Source organism: Drosophila pseudoobscura, chromosome X, assembly GCF_009870125.1.
Source record: "Drosophila pseudoobscura strain MV-25-SWS-2005 chromosome X, UCI_Dpse_MV25, whole genome shotgun sequence".
In the NCBI taxonomy this organism is placed as follows: domain Eukaryota; kingdom Metazoa; phylum Arthropoda; class Insecta; order Diptera; family Drosophilidae; genus Drosophila; species Drosophila pseudoobscura.
Window position 1 is genome coordinate 35,543,500 of NC_046683.1, and position 21,304 is coordinate 35,564,803.

A 21,304-nucleotide genomic window follows, 5' to 3' on the forward strand; every position below is an offset into this window, starting at 1 on the left:
CTTAGAAAACCGTCCATGCCGCCCCCAATACTGGGACCAGTATTAGAAACCAAAGGATGTCACATGTGAATGCTCTGTGAATAAATAAAGTGTTCGTTATGGTACATGTATTGTCGAAAGGAGCTAGCAACGGTGGTAGGATTATTCTGAGGTCTGTGGCAACGGTAGCCGACATAGTTTAGATACCGATCGTTTGTATACGCCTGATGCTGTTTTCACGGTTGCGACTCTGACTAAACTGTCAGCTCCAGGGTGAACTTGTATTATCCTTCCCAGTTTCCACTCGTTGGGTGGCAGTCGGTCATCCTTGACAATTACTAGATCGCTGACTTGTAGATCGTCGGTTTCATGTCGCCACTTTGGACGGGCTTGAAGATGTGATAGCCAATCCGAACTCCAACGCTTCCAAAATTGCCGGATCATTTTCTGTCCTTCCAGAAATTGGACTGTGAGTGGAACATCCCTTGTCGTTACATCCGGCGGAGCTAATAATGAATCTCCAATAAGAAAATGTGCCGGGGTGAGGACAGCTAGGTCCTCCGGCTCAGCGCTTAGTGGACATAATGGCCTGGAATTTAAACAGGCTTCAATTTGTGTTAGCACGGTAGCAAGTTGTTCGTAGGTCATTTTATATCCTGAAAAGGCTCGATAGAGATATGTTTTGACAGTCTTTTACATTTGCCTCCCAAAGGCCTCCGAAATCAGGACTATGCGGTGGATTAAAATGCCATTGGACGTTTCGGGCCGCTAAAACAGGTATTACAGTTGTGGGTAGCTCTCTTGGTTTAAATGTATTTGCCAGGTTTGAAGAGCCCGGTCGGCACCAATGAAGTTCGTGCCGCTATAATGAAGTCGCTATACATGTGTTGACAGTAGCCCCGACGCGCGATGAAACGTTGTAGAGCCATGAGAAAGTGTTCGGTGGTTAAGCCCGTGACCGCTTCTAGATGAATAGCCTTTGTAGCCAAACAGATGAAAACTGCGATATACGCCTTGTAGTTTGTGTGTCCACGGAATCTGGATGCTTGAATTTCGAACGCGCATGTATAGTCCACTCCGGTGGCGATGAATGCACGAGTTGGCGGATTGACTCTATGTAGGGGAAGATCGGCCATCAATTGTGCTGCTGGTTTCGGTCGGTGACGAAAACATCGGACGCATTGTCGAAGAATCAGTTTGACAGTTTGTTTTCCGTTGACTATCCATAACTTGTGTCGAATAGTGGCCAGCGTTAATTCGGTGCCACCGTGGAGTGCGAGACGATGGGCATTACGCACGACGAAATTGGTAAAATGATGATGATTGGGAATGATCATTGGTTGTCGCTGGCTTATTGGAAGGTGCATTGCGTTTCGCAGTCGACCTCTGACTCGTTGAATTTGTTGGTCATCTAGAAATGGGGATAATTGACACAGTTTGTGTGTGCCCGATAGTGCCTTGTTTCTCTTCGACCTCAATATTTCTGTCGCGTATACCTCCTGTTGAATGCTGCGAACGAGATGAATTAAAGCGTTGTCGAGCTCCTGCACACTCAGTGGTACAGACAGTTTGTCAACTTTGGCTTGAATGTTGTGTATAAACCGTAGAACATATGCCATGACTGATATTAACCTGTCGTATGAGGAAGAGTTTTGGATGAAGGTTTCTGGAGCCTCCGAGACTTGCACAGCATTTTGGAACAAAACTGATGGTTTCTCCTCGATTATAGTCATGTCGATATCCTGACTGGGAACTCCGTTTGCCGGCCATTAGCTTTCCGGTTGCTGTAGCCATGATGGTCCAGACCACCACAATGGATGTACTGCTAACTCTTGTGGTGTTAAGCCACGAGTTGCGCATTCCGCTGGGTTTACCGCAGTAGGTACATGTCTCCACTGAGTTGATGTACTATGCTTCAAAATCTGTCCAACGCGGTTTGACACAAAGGTTTGCCATCGGTGGGGATCTCCATTTATCCAAAACAAAACGATAGTAGCATCTGACCAATAGATGGTTGACATAGGTAGTCCTGCTGTGCGAAGTTGGTCCCGGATCCATTTTGCCAGTTTAACTGCCAGCAGCGCACCCGAAAGTTCGACTCGTGGGTGTGACTCGACTGCGTGCAGCTATCAAATGAGTTTGAATCTTTCCGTTTGGTAGTTCTGCACGAATATATGCACATGCTGCATACGCCAGTGATGATCCATGGCAGAAAACATGTAGCTGTAATGACGCAAGCTAGTGAATGTTGAAGCGCAGCCATCGTGGTACTTGAATTTGCTCGACATATGGCTAGTTCTGTATGAATCCCTGCCATCTATCAAGCAGTTCGGTTGGCAGCGGTTCATCCCAGTCTAGTTGTGCTAGGCTGCCATCGTTGCGTTTGATGCGGGCCATCCATGAGTCCTTGAGTATCGCCTTCGCTGTCATGATACAGGGCGTAATGAAACGTAAGGGGTCGTTTAGTCGGGCGACTGTGGAAAGTAAAGAACGTTTAGTATGTGCGTGACTGATTTCAAAGTTTATCTTGAACCCAAAATAGTCTTGATGTGGATGCCAATAGAGACTTAAGGTTTTAACGGGATCTTGGTACTCAAACTCTAATAATGTCTTACGAGATAAATGGTCTGGAGGTATGTCTTGTAGCAGAGAAGCGTCATTCGCAGACCACTTTCGAAGTTCCATTCCTGCTGATCGTAAGGCTCCGATCAATTGATTTTGAATTTCTAATTCTCCTTCGCACGTGGAAGATCCGCTTTGTACATCATCAACGCATATTTCATGTCGAAAAACCCTTTCCGCGAGTGGGCATCGGTCGCGTTCATCCTGCGCCAGTTGATGTATGACGCGAATGGCTGTGTAAGGAGCTGAAGCGGTTAAAAACGTAACTGTGTTGAGAAAATACTCAGCTACCTGGTTGTGTTCGTCATGTCAAAAGATACGTTGATATTGCGAATCCTCTTCATTCATTTCAATGCATTTATACATCCTCTGAATGTCGGCAGCAAAAAAAAAACGATGGAAACGCCACTTCAGGACCACGCCGGCTAGATCGTTTTGGAGCGCTGGTCCGGTGCATAGGACGTCAATGAGCGACTTTCCGTTTGTCGTTTTACAGGAGGCGTGACACTTTCCTCCTTAAATACTGCGTGATGAGCCAAGGTGCAACATGTGGACTCGATTCCATTCTCCTTGCTAATGATGCAATGCTGCTGCTCCTTGGTTGTTACTTTGGTCACCTGGCCTAGTTGAAAGTACTCATCCATGACCTCCGAGTATTTGGCTTGCAGCTCCGGCTGCCGTTGGAATCTTCGTTGAAGCATTTGGAATCGATTAATTGCGATTTGACGTGACTTGCCTAGAACCTGCGAAGGGTCAAATAAACGCTTAAGTGGTAACCGCACCAAATACTTGCCGTTCCGTTGACGGATGTGAGTTTGTTTAAAATGCTCCTCGCACCATCGCTCTTCTGGTGTGAGCTGTTTTGCAGAACCGAGATGCTCCATTTCGAAGAATTTCTGGACGAGATTCTCTAGCCTGTTGTGGTGACATCTAATGGTGACAGCGTGTGAGCGTGTGGTAGTGGCTCGACCAAAGACTATCCAGCCAAGCTGGGTGTGCTGTGCAATTGGTTGATTCTCCTTTCCTCTGCGGATATCTGAAAGCAGGATCTGTGGGATTACGTCCGCTCCCAGCAGAAGATCAATCCGTTGTGATTTGTAGAACCTGGGATCGGCGAGTTATATTCCGTTCAAATACGGACATTGCTGCAATTTGATTGATTGTGACGGTAATTGCGAGGTAAGCGTTTTAAGTATAAACGCAGTATCAATGGTAGTATCAATCCACCAGGGTAATTCTCTCAAGAGAACAGCCAAATAGGGAGCTAACAAGGGGCTAGAACGATGAAATGTCATAACTTTGCATTTCGAGGCATTAAGGTGTAACAAGTTTGCGCAACATCATGACTGAAAGTTGTTGAGATCGGATTGCAAGCGAGAATGAAATGATAAAATGAAATGTCCTTATACTGGACACAGAGTCTAACATCATCCGCATACATATGTATGTAAGTACTCGAGAGTATGTTAATACCGAAGACAAGTCATTAATAAAGAGTGTGAAGAGTAAGGGGACTAGATGGCTGGCCTTTGGTACTCCCGAAGAAACCTTTACTGGTGAAGAGAGGGAGTTTTTGAAGAGGACTCTTTGAGACCTGGAACAAAGATAGATAGAAATCCATCTCAGGAGGTTGGGCGAAAACCCTAAAAGATCAAGTTTATGCACTGAAAGGGAATGGTTTACAGAGTCGAATGCTTTACTAAAGTCGGTGTAAATAACATCCGTCTGTAAGTTACCTTGAATGTTTTTAATAATGAAAGAGGTAAACTCTAACAAGTTCGTGGTGGTTAATCGCCGCCTTATAAATCCATGCTGAGTTGGAGATATAAGTGACTTGCAGAGATGTTGCAAGTGCGGATACCTTAATACCTTCTCAAACATTTTGGGAAAAGCGGATAACTTTGCTATACTATACTTTTTTGATCATAAAGTAAAGAACATTCATTTAATAAGGGACTGAAAATACCGTTCGACCTCGGTAAACCGTATGGGTACGGCAGATCGGCAATTGCCTGATCATTATTTGCCGACGTATTACAAAATGATAGCGAGAATGGGTGTGCGTGCGGACGTTCTACGCTTACTGTTTACGAAGCAGTAAAACTGTTTAGGGTCCTGCATCGAGATAAGTAGTTCTTATAGCATTGTGCATTAAGAACTGAAAAGTTTGACCGAGCAGTTACATCAGTTACATAGCGAGTGAGAAGTAGGAGAACCAACTACTTGAAATTTTGTATAAAGTCTTGATTTTAAGTTTTTTAGGCTGTATAGCTCTTTGATAAACCAAGGGGGTTTTCCAGATCTAATCGGGCAAGAAAGCGGGACACAAAAATCAAAAAATGTGCCGACAGCATTGTAAAAAATGTTTGTGCTTTTTATGACATCAGTGCACAAGTACAAAGCGGACCAATCAAAATCCATAATGATGACATTAAGCTTCGCAAACTTGGCTTTACGAAAGCAGCGGGCCCGTTCAGTTAGCCTACTCGACCGAACCAATACAGTTGGTCGCATATCTAGCGACAGTTCCAAAGTAGTATGGTAGGCGTCTTCGGGTATAGTGAGCGGAAGGATTCGGGTTAACAACACTAAGGTCGGATCCGAAACAAAGCACAGATCAAGCAATCGATCCAAGGAATTTTTCAGGGACAGGTAAAGCCAGCCGTCAACAAAGTCATGTCGTGACATGGGCACTAGGTTACTAGACTCGTTTACCGAAGACCAAACAGTTCCTGGCAAGTTGAAGTCACCAAGAAGTATCAAATGATCTTTATCTGATAGCAGGGAAGAAACAGCGGTTAAAGCGGACAAATGCTGCTTATAAACATAAACATAACATATCCGAAGAAGGTGGAATATACGAGCATGTAATGAATATAGCGAAAGCGGGAAGAATCAGTTTTACACACAGGAATTCCAGTTCCTGTTGAAACTGGACTGTGAAGTGTTCCGACTTGAAGTTAGAGTCCACTGCATTCAGAACCCTTCCTGCACCTCGAGACGAACGGTGATTCTAAAAGTTGTGTGCTAACCTGCCACAACCTCGGAACTAAGAATGTCCGGCTTTAACCAGGTTTCAGTAAACACAATAACGTGGGAAGCAAATGCAACACTATCCCGGAAAAGAATGCTGAGCTTGCTACGTAAGCCTCTAATATTCTGATAAGTTACTAAGAGAGAAGTTAGTTTTTTGGAGAGGTGGAAGCAGGACGAGAAGATGAGAAAGAGGAAGCTGAGGTTGAGGGTGGCACAATGGAATGCTTTGTAAGTGTTGTGAAATCCTCGATACGAGATTTCAATGCTGAGCAGAAAATGCTCTGGGACTCTTTGCGTTTAAGAATGTACTACACGATGTAGAAAATTTGAGATTTATTTATTTGGACTTCAATCAACTTAAACTTTAATCGTAATCGCGTATAGGGTACAGTTTAATGGGTAATACGGGTTTAAGCGCGGCCGGCTTGATTGATTGCTTGATTGTCGCTGTGATTTCGTCGACATGCAAACGAAGAATGTTCTTGTTGATCGGAGACGAGATTACGCCGCCTTAGCATGAAAACGAAGCCGTTCTCCGAGTGGGCAATCGTAGTTAGAGAGCTTTCACTCTCTTTGTAGTTTTAACCCTTAGAAAACCGTCCATGCCGCCCCCAATACTGGGACCAGTGTTAGAAACCAAAGGATGTCACATGTGAATGCTCTGTGAATAAATAAAGTGTTCGTTATGGTACATGTATGGTCGAAAGGAGCTAGCAACGGTGGTAGGATTATTCTGAGATCTGTGGCAACGGTAGCCGACATAGTTTAGAGACCGATCGTTTGTATACGCCTGATGCTGTTTTCACGGTTGCGACTCTGACTAAACTGTCAGCTCCAGGGTGAACTTCTATTATCCTTCCCAGTTTCCACTCGTTGGGTGGCAGTCGGTCATCCTTGACAATTACTAGATCGCTGACTTGTAGATTGTCGGTTTCATGTCGCCACTTTGGACGGGCTTGAAGATGTGATAGCCAATCCGAACTCCAACGCTTTCAAAATTGCCGGATCATTTTCTGTCCTTCCAGAAATTGGACTGTGAGTGGAACATCCCTTGTCGTTACATCCGGCGGAGCTAATAATGAATCTCCAATAAGAAAATGTGCCGGGGTGAGGACAGCTAGGTCCTCCGGCTCAGCGCTTAGTGGACATAATGGCCTGGAATTTAAACAGGCTTCAATTTGTGTTAGCACGGTAGCAAGTTGTTCGTAGGTCATTTTATATCCTGAAAAGGCTCGATAGAGATATGTTTTGACAGTCTTTACATTTGCCTCCCAAAGGCCTCCGAAATTAGGACTATGCGGTGGATTAAAATGCCATTGGACGTTTCGGGCCGCTAAAACAGGTATTACAGTTGTGGGTAGCTCTCTTGGTATAAATGTATTTGCCAGGTTCGAAGAGCCCGGTCGGCACCAATGACACCAATAACACCCAGATCATCCACCAGGGTAATTCTCTCAAGAGAACAGCCAAATATGGAGCCAACAAGGGGCTAGAACGATGAAATGTCATAACTTTGCACTTCGAGGCATTAAGGTGTAACAAGTTTGCGCAACATCATGACTGAAAGATATTGAGATCGGATTGCAAGCGAGAATGAAATGAAATGTCCTTATACTGGACACAGAGTTTAACAACATCCGCATACATAAGTACTCGAGAGTATGTTAATACCGAAGGCAAGTCATTAATAAAGAGCGTGTAGAGTAAGGAGCATAGATGGCTGCCCTGTGGTACTCCCAAAGAAACTTTTACTGGTGAAGAGAGGGAGTTTTTGAAGACGACTCTTCGAGACCTGGAACAAAGAACCCTACAAGGTCAAGTTTATGCACTAAAAGGGAATTGTTTACGGAGTCAAATGCTTTACTAAAGTCGGTGTAAATAACATCCGTCTGTAAGTTACCTTGAATGTTTTTAATAATGAAAGAGGTAAACTCTAACAAGTTCGTGGTGGTTAATCGCCGCCTTATAAATCCATGCTGAGTTGGAGATATAAGTGACTTGCAGAGATGTTGCAAGTGCGGAGTTAATACCTTCTCAAACATTTTGGGAAAAGCGGATCATAAAGTAAAGAACATTCATTTAATAAGGGACTGAAAATACCGTTCGACCTCGGTAAACCGTATGGGTACGGATGACCAGAGTAGCTTTCCTCAGAATAGGTGGTTTGGAAAAATTGGGCAAAAAGATCGGCAATTGCCTGATCATTATTTGCCGACGTATTACAAAATGATAGCGAGAATGGGTGTGCGTGCGGACGTTCTACGCTTACTGTTTACGAAGCAGTAAAACTGTTTAGGGTCCTGCATCGAGATAAGTAGTTCTTATAGCATTGTGCATTAAGAACTGAAAAGTTTGACCGAGCAGTTACATCAGTTACATAGCGAGTGAGAAGTAGGAGAACCAACTACTTGAAATTTTGTATAAAGTCTTGATTTTAAGTTTTTTAGGCTGTATAGCTCTTTGATAAACCAAGGGGGTTTTCCAGATCTAATCGAAAGAAGAAAGCGGGACACAAGAATCAAAAAATGTGCCGACAGCATTGTAAAAAATGTTTGTGCTTTTTATGACATCAGTGCACAAGTACAAAGCGGACCAATCAAAATCCATAATGATGACATTAAGCTTCGCAAACTTGGCTTTACGAAAGCAGCGGGCCCGTTCAGTTAGCCTACTCGACCGAACCAATACAGTTGGTTGTATATCTAGCGACAGTTCGAAAGTAGTATGGTAGGCGTCTTCGGGTATAGTGAGCGGAAGGGCTCGGGTTAACAACACTAAGGTCGGATCCGAAACAAAGCACAGATCAAGCAATCGATCCAAGGAATTTTTCAGGGACAGGTAAAGCCAGCCGTCAACAAAGTCATGTCGTGACATGGGCACTAGGTTACTAGACTCGTTTACCGAAGACCAAACAGTGCCTGGCAAGTTGAAGTCACCAAGAAGTATCAAATGATCTTTATCTGATAGCAGGGAAGAAACAGCGGTTAAAGCGGACAAATGCTGCTTATAAACATAAACATAACATATCCGAAGAAGGTGGAATATACGAGCATGTAATGAATATAGCGAAAGCGGGAAGAATCAGTTTTACACACAGGAATTCCAGTTCCTGTTGAAACTGGACTGTGAAGTGTTCCGACTTGAAGTTAGAGTCCACTGCATTCAGAACCCTTCCTGCACCTCGAGACGAACGGTGATTCTAAAAGTTGTGTGCTAACCTGCCACAACCTCGGAACTAAGAATGTCCGGCTTTAACCAGGTTTCAGTAAACACAATAACGTGGGAAGCAAATGCAACACTATCCCGGAAAAGAATGCTGAGCTTGCTACGTAAGCCTCTAATATTCTGATAAGTTACTAAGAGAGAAGTTAGTTTTTTGGAGAGGTGGAAGCAGGACGAGAAGATGAGGAAGAGGAAGCTGAGGTTGAGGGTGGCACAATGGAATGCTTTGTAAGTGTTGTGAAATCCTCGATACGAGATTTCAATGCTGAGCAGAAAATGCTCTGGGACTCTTTGCGTTTAATAATGTACTACACGATGTAGAAAATTTGAGATTTATTCATTTGGACTTCAATCAACTTAAACTTTAATCGTAATCGCGTATAGGGTACAGTTTAATGGGTAATACGGGTTTAAGCGCGGCCGTCGACATGCAAACGAAGAATGTTCTTGTTGATCGGAGACGAGATTACGCCGCCCTAGCATGAAAACGAAGCCGTTCTCCGAGTGGGCAATCGTAGTTAGAGAGCTTTCAGTCTCTTTGTAGTTTTAACCCTTAGAAAACCGTCCATGCCGCCCCCAATACTGGGACCAATATTAGAAACCAAAGCATGTCACATGTGAATGCTCTGTGAATAAATAAAGTGTTCGTTATGGTACATGTATTGTCGAAAGGAGCTAGCAACGGTGGTAGGATTATTCTGAGGTCTGTGGCAACGGTAGCCGACATAGTTTAGATACCGATCGTTTGTATACGCCTGATGCTGTTTTCACGGTTGCGACTCTGACTAAACTGTCAGCTCCAGGGTGAACTTGTATTATCCTTCCCAGTTTCCACTCGTTGGGTGGCAGTCGGTCATCCTTGACAATTACTAGATCGCTGACTTGTAGATCGTCGGTTTCATGTCGCCACTTTGGACGGGCTTGAAGATGTGATAGCCAATCCGAACTCCAACGCTTCCAAAATTGCCGGATCATTTTCTGTCCTTCCAGAAATTGGACTGTGAGTGGAACATCCCTTGTCGTTACATCCGGCGGAGCTAATAATGAATCTCCAATAAGAAAATGTGCCGGGGTGAGGACAGCTAGGTCCTCCGGCTCAGCGCTTAGTGGACATAATGGCCTGGAATTTAAACAGGCTTCAATTTGTGTTAGCACGGTAGCAAGTTGTTCGTAGGTCATTTTATATCCTGAAAATGCTCGATAGAGATATGTTTTGACAGTCTTTTACATTTGCCTCCCAAAGGCCTCCGAAATCAGGACTATGCGGTGGATTAAAATGCCATTGGACGTTTCGGGCCGCTAAAACAGGTATTACAGTGGGTAGCTCTCTTGATTTAAATGTATTTGCCAGGTTTGAAGAGCCCGGTTGGCACCAATGAAGTTCGTGCCGCTATAATGAAGTCGCTATACATGTGTTGACAGTAGCCCCGACGCGCGATGAAACGTTGTAGAGCCATGAGAAAGTGTTCGGTGGTTAAGCCCGTGACCGCTTCTAGATGAATAGCCTTTGTAGCCAAACAGATGAAAACTGCGATATACGCCTTGTAGTTTGTGTGTCCACGGAATCTGGATGCTTGAATTTCGAACGCGCATGTATAGTCCACTCCGGTGGCGATGAATGCACGAGTTGGCGGATTGACTCTATGTAGGGGAAGATCGGCCATCAATTGTGCTGCTGGTTTCGGTCGGTGACGAAAACATCGGACGCATTGTCGAAGAATCAGTTTGACAGTTTGTTTTCCGTTGACTATCCATAACTTGTGTCGAATAGTGGCCAGCGTTAATTCGGTGCCACCGTGGAGTGCGAGACGATGGGCATTACGCACGACGAAATTGGTAAAATGATGATGATTGGGAATGATCATTGGTTGTCGCTGGCTTATTGGAAGGTGCATTGCGTTTCGCAGTCGACCTCTGACTCGTTGAATTTGTTGGTCATCTAGAAATGGGGATAATTGACACAGTTTGTGTGTGCCCGATAGTGCCTTGTTTCTCTTCGACCTCAATATTTCTGTCGCATATACCTCCTGTTGAATGCTGCGAACGAGATGAATTAAAGCGTTGTCGAGCTCCTGCACACTCAGTGGTACAGACAGTTTGTCAACTTTGGCTTGAATGTTGTGTATAAACCGTAGAACATATGCCATGACTGATATTAACCTGTCGTATGAGGAAGAGTTTTGGATGAAGGTTTCTGGAGCCTCCGAGACTTGCACAGCATTTTGGAACAAAACTGATGGTTTCTCCTCGATTATAGTCATGTCGATATCCTGACTGGGAACTCCGTTTGCCGGCCATTGGCTTTCCGGTTGCTGTAGCCATGATGGTCCAGACCACCACAATGGATGTACTGCTAACTCTTGTGGTGTTAAGCCACGAGTTGCGCATTCCGCTGGGTTTACCGCAGTAGGTACATGTCTCCACTGAGTTGATGTACTATGCTTCAAAATCTGTCCAACGCGGTTTGACACAAAGGTTTGCCATCGGTGGGGATCTCCATTTATCCAAAACAAAACGATAGTAGCATCTGACCAATAGATGGTTGACATAGGTAGTCCTGCTGTGCGAAGTTGGTCCCGGATCCATTTTGCCAGTTTAACTGCCAGCAGCGCACCCGAAAGTTCGACTCGTGGGTGTGACTCGACTGCGTGCAGCTATCAAATGAGTTTGAATCTTTCCGTTTGGTAGTTCTGCACGAATATATGCACATGCTGCATACGCCAGTGATGATCCATGGCAGAAAACATGTAGCTGTAATGACGCAAGCTCGTGAATGTTGAAGCGCAGCCATCGTGGTACTTGAATTTGCTCGACATATGGCTAGTTCTGTATGAATCCCTGCCATCTATCAAGCAGTTCGGTTGGCAGCGGTTCATCCCAGTCTAGTTGTGCTAGGCTGCCATCGTTGCGTTTGATGCGGGCCATCCATGAGTCCTTGAGTATCGCCTTCGCTGTCATGATACAGGGCGTAATGAAACGTAAGGGGTCGTTTAGTCGGGCGACTGTGGAAAGTAAAGAACGTTTAGTATGTGCGTGACTGATTTCAAAGTTTATCTTGAACCCAAAATAGTCTTGATGTGGATGCCAATAGAGACTTAAGGTTTTAACGGGATCTTGGTACTCAAACTCTAATAATGTCTTACGAGATAAATGGTCTGGAGGTATGTCTTGTAGCAGAGAAGCGTCATTCGCAGACCACTTTCGAAGTTCCATTCCTGCTGATCGTAAGGCTCCGATCAATTGATTTTGAATTTCTAATTCTCCTTCGCACGTGGAAGATCCGCTTTGTACATCATCAACGCATATTTCATGTCGAAAAACCCTTTCCGCGAGTGGGCATCGGTCGCGTTCATCCTGCGCCAGTTGATGTATGACGCGAATGGCTGTGTAAGGAGCTGAAGCGGTTAAAAACGTAACTGTGTTGAGAAAATACTCAGCTACCTGGTTGTGTTCGTCATGTCAAAAGATACGTTGATATTGCGAATCCTCTTCATTCATTTCAATGCATTTATACATCCTCTGAATGTCGGCAGCAAAAACAAAACGATGGAAACGCCACTTCAGGACCACGCCGGCTAGATCGTTTTGGAGCGCTGGTCCGGTGCATAGGACGTCAATGAGCGACTTTCCGTTTGTCGTTTTACAGGAGGCGTGACACTTTCCTCCTTAAATACTGCGTGATGAGCCAAGGTGCAACATGTGGACTCGATTCCATTCTCCTTGCTAATGATGCAATGCTGCTGCTCCTTGGTTGTTACTTTGGTCACCTGGCCTAGTTGAAAGTACTCATCCATGACCTCCGAGTATTTGGCTTGCAGCTCCGGCTGCCGTTGGAATCTTCGTTGAAGCATTTGGAATCGATTAATTGCGATTTGACGTGACTTGCCTAGAACCTGCGAAGGGTCAAATAAACGCTTAAGTGGTAACCGCACCAAATACTTGCCGTTCCGTTGACGGATGTGAGTTTGTTTAAAATGCTCCTCGCACCATCGCTCTTCTGGTGTGAGCTGTTTTGCAGAACCGAGATGCTCCATTTCGAAGAATTTCTGGACGAGATTCTCTAGCCTGTTGTGGTGACATCTAATGGTGACAGCGTGTGAGCGTGTGGTAGTGGCTCGACCAAAGACTATCCAGCCAAGCTGGGTGTGCTGTGCAATTGGTTGATTCTCCTTTCCTCTGCGGATATCTGAAAGCAGGATCTGTGGGATTACGTCCGCTCCCAGCAGAAGATCAATCCGTTGTGATTTGTAGAACCTGGGATCGGCGAGTTCTATTCCGTTCAAATACGGACATTGCTGCAATTTGATTGATTGTGACGGTAATTGCGAGGTAAGCGTTTTAAGTATAAACGCAGTATCAATGGTAGTACAAAGTTTGCGCAGACTGTGTTCTCACAGACGAGTCGGTCGCTGCAGACTGTGGATGACCACCGGAACTAGTGTTGGGAACCACTGGGAGAGGCTGTGCAGTGCTCTGAGTAGGAAGTGGGGTCCTAGCGTAGAGCTGCGTAGGTGTAGCCCTGCCAGACGAGTCGCTCGTTGTATACTGCCAGGAGTTACCGGAACGAGCGCTATGGAAGGCTGCGTGAGGGTGCGTAGCCACCTGAGCAGGAGTTGGGAAATGGAGCAGTGTATGGTGTCTTTGACCACACTGCGTGCAGTTCCTTTGACTGGTACATTTTGAAAGTCCATGGGAACGGCTCAAACAGTTGAGGCATGTCTTTGCCTGATCGACGATGGCTTTCCTTGCAAAGCAGTCCTTGGACAGAATGTCCGGACAATGCCGAAGATTGTGACTGTCGCTACAGTGCGGGCAGTGAGTGTGTTCGGCAACAGCAGTCTTGGCGTGGAAACTGTTGCCCTTGTATGTTACGTTTCCAACTGACTTCTTCGGGTGCCTTTGGTTGACAGGCTGCGGCACAGGTGTCCGCGTCGTGGAGTGGGCTCGATTTTCGAACACATCGATGCTGACGAGACGGTCGTTGAGAAATGATTGCAGCTGAGAAAATGTGGCAAGTTCAGCTGAGCTACCGAGATGGCGCTCCCAAGCTTGCAGTGTCGTGCTTGACAGTCTGGAAGTGAGATGATGAGCCATCCAATGCTGAACATCTAGATTCTTGAAAGCATTGAGCCAAACCGTCGCAACATTAAGCATATGTTTTATATCAGCAGACTGCTCCTTTGTCAACTGTGGCAACGAAACGAGACGACGAGACTCCAAGCTGTTGCATAGTTATTTCCCGCAAGCGCCATCTGCTGAATATCTTCGTCGCGATCCGAGGGAAGAGCTTGCTTCAGAAAATGAAACCTTTGAACTTTGGACAGTTTCTGGTTGTTATGGATGAGTTGAACAAATGCATCGTGAAATGGCCGGCCAATCCACAAACTTGCCTGTAAATGTCGGTACTGGTAGCTTGGGCAATTGCACTGATGATACAGATGGATTTGCTGGCTCTGGATTCTGCTGTACCGGTGGTGCTCTTGGACATACATTTTCGTAGGCCTCTGATATGATGCTGAATGCCGTTGTATAGTCTTCATCAAAGCGAAAGGCCACTTCGCTGGACACATAACTATGCGTACTTGGACATCGAAGTATTAGTAAACGTTGGTGATTTTGCTCAAATTCACCTAAGAACCGTTGCAAAGTTTGTAAGCGCGTTTGAAAATAAGCTTTTGTTTTCCGATCTTCGTCATCCTTTCTGAAATTACGCACCGTTTGATTAACCCTCGCAATGAGATTTGTCTGTATAACACAGAGATTGTCGATCTCCACCTGAGGATCGGCTTCGAGGTCGTGGGACTCGGCTTTTGACATGTTGCTGTTATATGTGTATGTACATTTCTCACCCTTAGTTGCAATCTCTTTGACCTTGTACAAATACACACAACGAAACAATTACTCTGGTACGCGGGAGAGCTTTTCTTTGCTTAAAGCGTAGCTTAAGAGAACTTGCGAGTCGTTGGTGTTGTCCGAGCGGAGAGCAGAAACTGTGCTTATGTGAGCGGTGAGTTGAGGCCTTGTGTCTAGCGATGATGTGCAGCAACCGAACGATCGTCGCCTTTCTTGGTCTCTGCTTTGCTCGAGAGAGAGGCTGCTGTCTAACCGTCGGCTTGCGTTACCCTTTGTGTGCTGCAGTGAGGCTACTGTCCAGGCGCAGAGCTATCGTCCGATCTTCTTTGTCCCTGCTTTGTGCGAGAGATAGCGGCCGCTGGATAAACCGTTGGTTTGCGTTGTGTTTGCCGTTTACAGTTGTAGCCGGTAAAATATGATTTTATCTGTACATTTAACTGAACGCGGAACGAGGTAGAATCATATGCGAATAGTACGAATTAAACGCGGTTCCCCCCATGGGCCACCAAAAATGTTGTGAAATCCTCGATACGAGATTTCAATGTTGAGCAGAAAATGCTCTGGGGACTCTTTGCGTTTAATAATGTACTACACGATGTAGAAAATTTGAGATTTATTCATTTGGACTTCAATCAACTTAAACTTTAATTGTAATCGCGTATAGGGTACAGTTTAATAAGTAATACGGGTTTAAGCGCGGCCGGCTTGATTGATTGCTTGATTGTCGCTGTGATTTCGTCGACATGCAAACGAAGAATGTTCTTGTTGATCGGAGACGAGATTACGCCGCCCTAGCATGAAAACGAAGCCGTTCTCCGAGTGGGCAATCGTAGTTAGAGAGCTTTCACTCTCTTTGTAGTTTTAACCCTTAGAAAACCGTCCAGTAAGAGTTATGTGGGGCCTATTCTTCTTCTTAGCCTCGCTCCGGCCAAATGGTGTCAAATTGAGTTGGGGACTTTTTCTGATAGATTTGGGGCTCTACAACTTTTTAATGAATTATGTTATTTTTTTATCTATCTATTTATAAAAGAAAATCAGGTTTATTTATTTTGAACTCAAGAACGTCTGAACCGATTTGGCTGAAAATTGGTGGGGAAATAGATTCGATTCAGGAGACTGCTATCAGATACTTTTTATTCCGTTCGACCGCCCGTTCCCGTGTGGTGACATGACATAAAGTCAGAATAAAATCGAATAAGAAGGTCAGCTTAATGCATTTTATATGCGTATCGATTGATGATTCGGGAAAATGTTGATTGGCCTGCATTGCTAGGCCGAATTCTTCGCAGTAGATTTGTAGCTCTGCCTTCCTTCCCTGATTTATCCACTATTTTGCCACCTTGACCGTTTCCGAGATAAAAATTCTATGTGCTCGCCGTGGCGGTGTTCACAGATATTTTTGTAACTTTTTGGTTGTGATAAGAATCATTGCGGAGGTTCAGGAACGCTCCGAGGGGAATAATCGTTGGTTTAGGACCGCTCCGAGAAGAAGAATCGTTGTGGCTGTTTAGGCTCGCTCCGAGTATAGGAAGGATGCTCCGAATGCAGAATAGAGGAGAGGCAGAGATTCTATCTTTTTCACAAGAACTGTTTAAAAAATGGGTTATCTTCAGTATGACTGATGGCAACCCGGTGGATAGTTCAGATAGAATGCCTCGACTCACTCCAGCGGCGCTTTTTTTATTGCCTAAGTTAGCTGTTGTAGGTCTTTCGCTACGGTCAGCAAGTCAACCTCCACATTCACTTCACTCCGGGCTGGACTAAGATGTCCAGAACCCCAGGGGGTCCCATCCCGAAAGAGCTAAGCAATATTGTGGCTGCCCGACCTTCTCGTAAAGTGACGAATGATTTGCCATCGACTAGTGCCCAAGCCAGGTCCAGTGGGCCTCGGGTGTGCTCCCTAATTTCAGCATGGAGCAACAAAGGGTGGCTCCTTAACCAAAGAAGCAGACGCCTGCATCGGTTGCAAAGCGCTGCCGAACCCTAATGTCTCTTTCGCGTAGACTGCTCGAAGCGCGCGGAGGGAAGAATACTCAGAAGACAATAGATGTGGGTGGAAGCGGCAAAAACCCTGGGACACCACCAGTCTGCGAAGACATGTGATGGTTCCAGGGTAATATCGAAGTGATTGCCTCTGATAACAAGCGCTCCGTGAAGCTGTATAAAGCAGCGGTAGTGCAGATCGGAGAGGTCTACGCTGCACTATGTTTTTTGTGTTGGATATATATAATCAATAAGAAGTGGATTTGAGAAAAAAATGGATGTGGCACCGCCGATTTTTTTAATAATGCATATATAAATTATTAGTTATAGTAAAAAAAGAGGGGGAACGTTGTGAGTTGCTGCGGACACCGCAACTCTACAGTTATACCCGATACTAAGTCAGTATGGCTCTCTTTCGGCAGACGCCGCTAATATTAAACGACACGACAAAGAGTGCGTGCGAGAGAGACAGAAAATCAGTCTGAGCGTGACGTCGGGCGCTGCGTAGCCACTGCAAATTGATTTGTTTCTTTTGGCTATAAAAATGATCTGATCTGATCCAGATTCAGCAATCTGATAGATATGGTCGTTATCTATGATTATGCGTTTTTAGTTTTCTCGAATGTGCAATATTGTGGATGCAGCAGATTTTCGTCCTTTGTGTGGGCGGAAGGAGGTGGGGCGAAATTCTGAGATATACGTTTTATAGTGAGATCTAACAGGAGTGCGGATACCAAATTCGGTTACTCTAGCGATAATAGTCTCTGAGATTTTTTAATATCCCCAGATTTTCGTCCTTTGCGGGGGCGGAAGGGGGTGTGGCGAAATTTGGAGACAAAACGGTCAAAGTCCGATATCACAGGAGTGTCGGTACCAAATTTCGTTGCTCTGGCTCTTATAGGTTCTGAGATCCTTGAACTCATATATTGCAATTGGCTAAGCCGACCATGAAACCTGTGTGTTAGAGAGAGACAGAGCGAGAAAGAATGAAATGGTTTTCTTGATTCTGGCTATAATAATTATACGATCTGGTTCAGATAGAAGATATAGTCATCTTCTACGATTCTGCGTTGTTAGTTTTCTCGTATCGTCGAAATTGTGGATGCCACAGATTTTTTCCCTTTGTGGGGGTGGAAGTGGGCGGGGCGAAGTTTGAAATATTCTTGTAGCAGTGACATATCACAGAAGGGGTCGGAAACGATTCGTTCTGGACGTTACACACATCCAATTTTACCACAAATCTAATATACCCCAATACTCATTTTGAGTATCGGGTATAAAAAATTATGAAGCATATTTTATTAAAGAAAACGGCGTTGCACGCCTGAAAAAATGTTGATTTAAATAAAAATAAAATTCTTTAAAGGTTTCCGTAAATTATTGCTGAGATCCTTGTCTAGAAGCAAGGTTAACGCCTCGTTAGGTGATATATGAGCCGGCTTTCCGACTGGGTCCTGTACAGCCCTACGAACTTAGTTAGCATTCTCTGGGCATAAAGATAAAAGTATTGAAATAAATGCTTGTGGCCAATCCACATATTTTCGTTCAAACATCTTTGAATTTGACCGGCATTTGTTCCGTTATGTTGCCAAACGATACAAAATTTTCCTTTTGGTATCTTCAAAAACTTTATTCATTTCATATGATATGTCGCCTTAAGAGCCATTTTCAAATAATTGATCATTTTACCCTTCTTTGAATTCCATATGGCAAACAACTCTGCATTTTCGAATTTGAGGTTATTATTAACGCAAATTCCAAGAATTGTGATGAAAAGTGACATTTTTTACTATATATATTTCAAAAAGAATTTATTAATGTACGACACACAAAAGGTTTCGGGGTGGGACTAGGTAGGACTCACTTTGTACACCTTTTCAAAAATTAGTTTTCATTACAAGTTGGAACATGTTGAAGGCCTCACTTTAACCTTCAATTACGAAGACATCAAAACTGCTAGATACAGTTCAAAACACAAAACACGTAGTTAAAACTCGACTGATTAAGATTCATCAAAAAATTTAATGAGGTCTTGGCGTTTTTTAATTTTTGAGAGATTTAAAATGTTTACACTTCTTCACTTCAAGTGCTTTACGATAAAAACAGGTTGGTTGCACAGCTGATTTTGCGACTGTGGGGCCATCTATGGAAATTTCTGGTACGCAGCTTTAATGGTCACTCTTTTTCTCATGCAAAGTGATCAAAACAAAGTTTTGAATTGCCAAAGGCAAGTTAAACTTGCCACCAAAGTTTACCAAGGCAAGGTGTACTAATCAGACGCAGCGGCCGAAAAGCGTCCTGCCAACAACCCAGTCGACCAGTACTTTGCCGCACGGATCGAAGCAACCGACGGTGTGCTGTAGCCAGCCAAAGAAGGCTACTCGTTTGACACGGACCTGATGCTCGATTTTGAGGCTATATGTTGATAAAATAAACGAGCTGACAGAAGCTTAATTGGAACCTGAACATCAAAGAAAAAGCCCATTGGCTTAAAATTAGGCGTGAACCCAAGCATAGTCGAATGGATATATCTAGCAATAATTACCAATACTACTCTGTGGATAAAAAGCACGCTCACCAAACAACTGGGCAAAGTTCACTCTGCCACCCTTTGCATTAGTGGAGCTTTTCGCACCACCCCAAATGATGCGTTAAATGTCATCCTCTGACTTAAAAGCCTTGACCTTGCAGGAAAAGATCAGGCTGAAATGGCAGCGTCTAAAAGACTCCGATTAATGGGCATACCAGCATCCGTTCGAAACAACAACAAAATTTTTCCCGTCAAAAAACGGACTACTACACTCCAATTTTGTACACAGATACCCCATTCGAAATAATTATCACAGCGACGACTGGCTCGAGAGACAACCAGTCCCGAATGGTGTCATCAACATCTTCACAGATATATCAAAGCTGGACAACAAGGTCAGAGGAGGAATCTGCTCCAAGCAGCTGAAAATAGGCACTCCTTCAGGCTCACTGCGGATCACTGCAACTTTTTCCAGGTAAAAGTCATAGCAAGAAGAGAAGCTTTGAACTGCCTTCAAGCGGTTACTCACTTAAAAATCTATAGCGACAGTCAACCTGCGATCAAATCACGACCAAATCAAGCAGAAGCTTCTGTTTTGTTCTGGTAATAAAGCGACGGAGGAAAAGCGTTTGATTTACGCTTAGAGTTAACGAACGAATAGAATTTTTAAGGATCACTACGAAAGTTTCTACTACATTGTGAAAAGTAATGATTATAACACTGACTATTAACGGCAAGGAACAGAGAGCGAGCGAAGGAGTATAAAGCTAAGGCCGAAGTGGAGCCCGACTTCTGGTACTTTTTATAGAGCCTAGATTTATTATTTTTTAAGTATGACAAATACTTGGAGAACCAGGGAGGCTTGGACGATACAGGTACAGTGATATCTTGAACAAATGTATTAAGGGCAGAGTAAATAGAGCTATAAAACGAGTTAACAGTTGCATCTATATTCGGTAATGAATAAAGAAACGACCAATAAACACGCGAGAGATGTAGATCTAAATCGATAAAGTATGTTTTGCGAAGGCAAGGAGCCATGGAACCGTCAGCACAACCAGATCGGGTACACTCAAGAGATATCGACAAAGTAATGTAAGGATCTTCAGGGAATGATATTGGGCTTGCTCTGGATACCGTAGCAAGAGAAGCATTGTTAACAAACATGAGGTCAAGAAGTCTGTCCCTAATGTTTTTAACGGCATTAATTTGGACAAGGGAATCCCAATTATATCAATTGCGAAACAACAGTTTAGCGTCACCGCAAGGCAGCCGAGAAAGAAATGGGAGGTTAAAGTCCCCCATGACAATAATTTGGTCATTGCAACCTAATGCAGATACGACAGTATTAATTGCTGAGAGGTGGTTTAAGTAAATCTCAGCATCAGACCTGAGAGGAATGTAGGAGCAGGTTAAATAGAAAAATGTCGAGCCCATCCGAACTTTGACTGCAACAAATTCAATTCCATGGATGTTATTGAATGGGAATAACTCAGATGAGAAATCAGATTTGACTGCAATCAGAACCCCACCTGCTAAAGATGGGTGGTCCATTCTATAAATAGTGAATTTGTCAATGAAATTCTCATGATTATTAATATAAGAGTTAAGCCAGGTTGCGGTAAAAGCGATGGCATCGAAATCAAAAGACGCACTTTTTGTATAAATTTGACGCAATTTGCCAAAAAAAACTGCGAACGTTCTGATAGTGAATAGAAAAATGGTACATCAGTTTCTTGGAGCAGCAGGTTCGGTAATTCTGGGACTCGAGTTCGAATCTCTGTGAAGGAACTCATGCATAATTGTATGCTCAGGCCATATTGACGGTTCAAGAGATTTGGATAGTAAAGAATCAGGGAGAAGAATTTTAAAGGATGATATGTTTCGCTTATTTTTAAATGTAAATTTAGTCACAACTATATCATCAAGCGAAGCGTGTATGGGGTGTATGAACCGTCGCGGGAGTGTTAATGTGGTTTTAAAAAGTCCCCGAGAATCGAGGTGTTTTTAGCATAGGCCAGCAGTTCCTGAGGCGTCCTTTTTGAGCAATCTTCCAGTGATGCCAACACTGGGGCGCCC

The 21,304-nt window shown here is 44.1% G+C and overlaps 1 protein-coding gene and 1 long non-coding RNA gene across 3 annotated transcripts in view; one reads left to right on the forward strand and one right to left on the reverse strand.

The window, feature by feature from the left end:
- Positions 1-21,304, forward strand: part of LOC26533243 (diphosphomevalonate decarboxylase-like) — a 62,861-nt gene that overhangs the window by 26,950 nt on the left and 14,607 nt on the right. The window lies entirely within an intron of this gene.
- On the reverse strand, positions 18,698-19,500 carry LOC117184945 (uncharacterized). 2 transcript variants are annotated; one of them, XR_004470421.1, is made up of 2 exons: positions 19,241-19,500; positions 18,698-19,156 (listed from the first exon to the last, which is right to left on the reverse strand). It is a non-coding gene; the product is annotated as an uncharacterized lncRNA (long non-coding RNA). The 2 variants fall into 2 exon arrangements; XR_004470422.1 differs by having other exon boundaries at positions 18,698-19,183.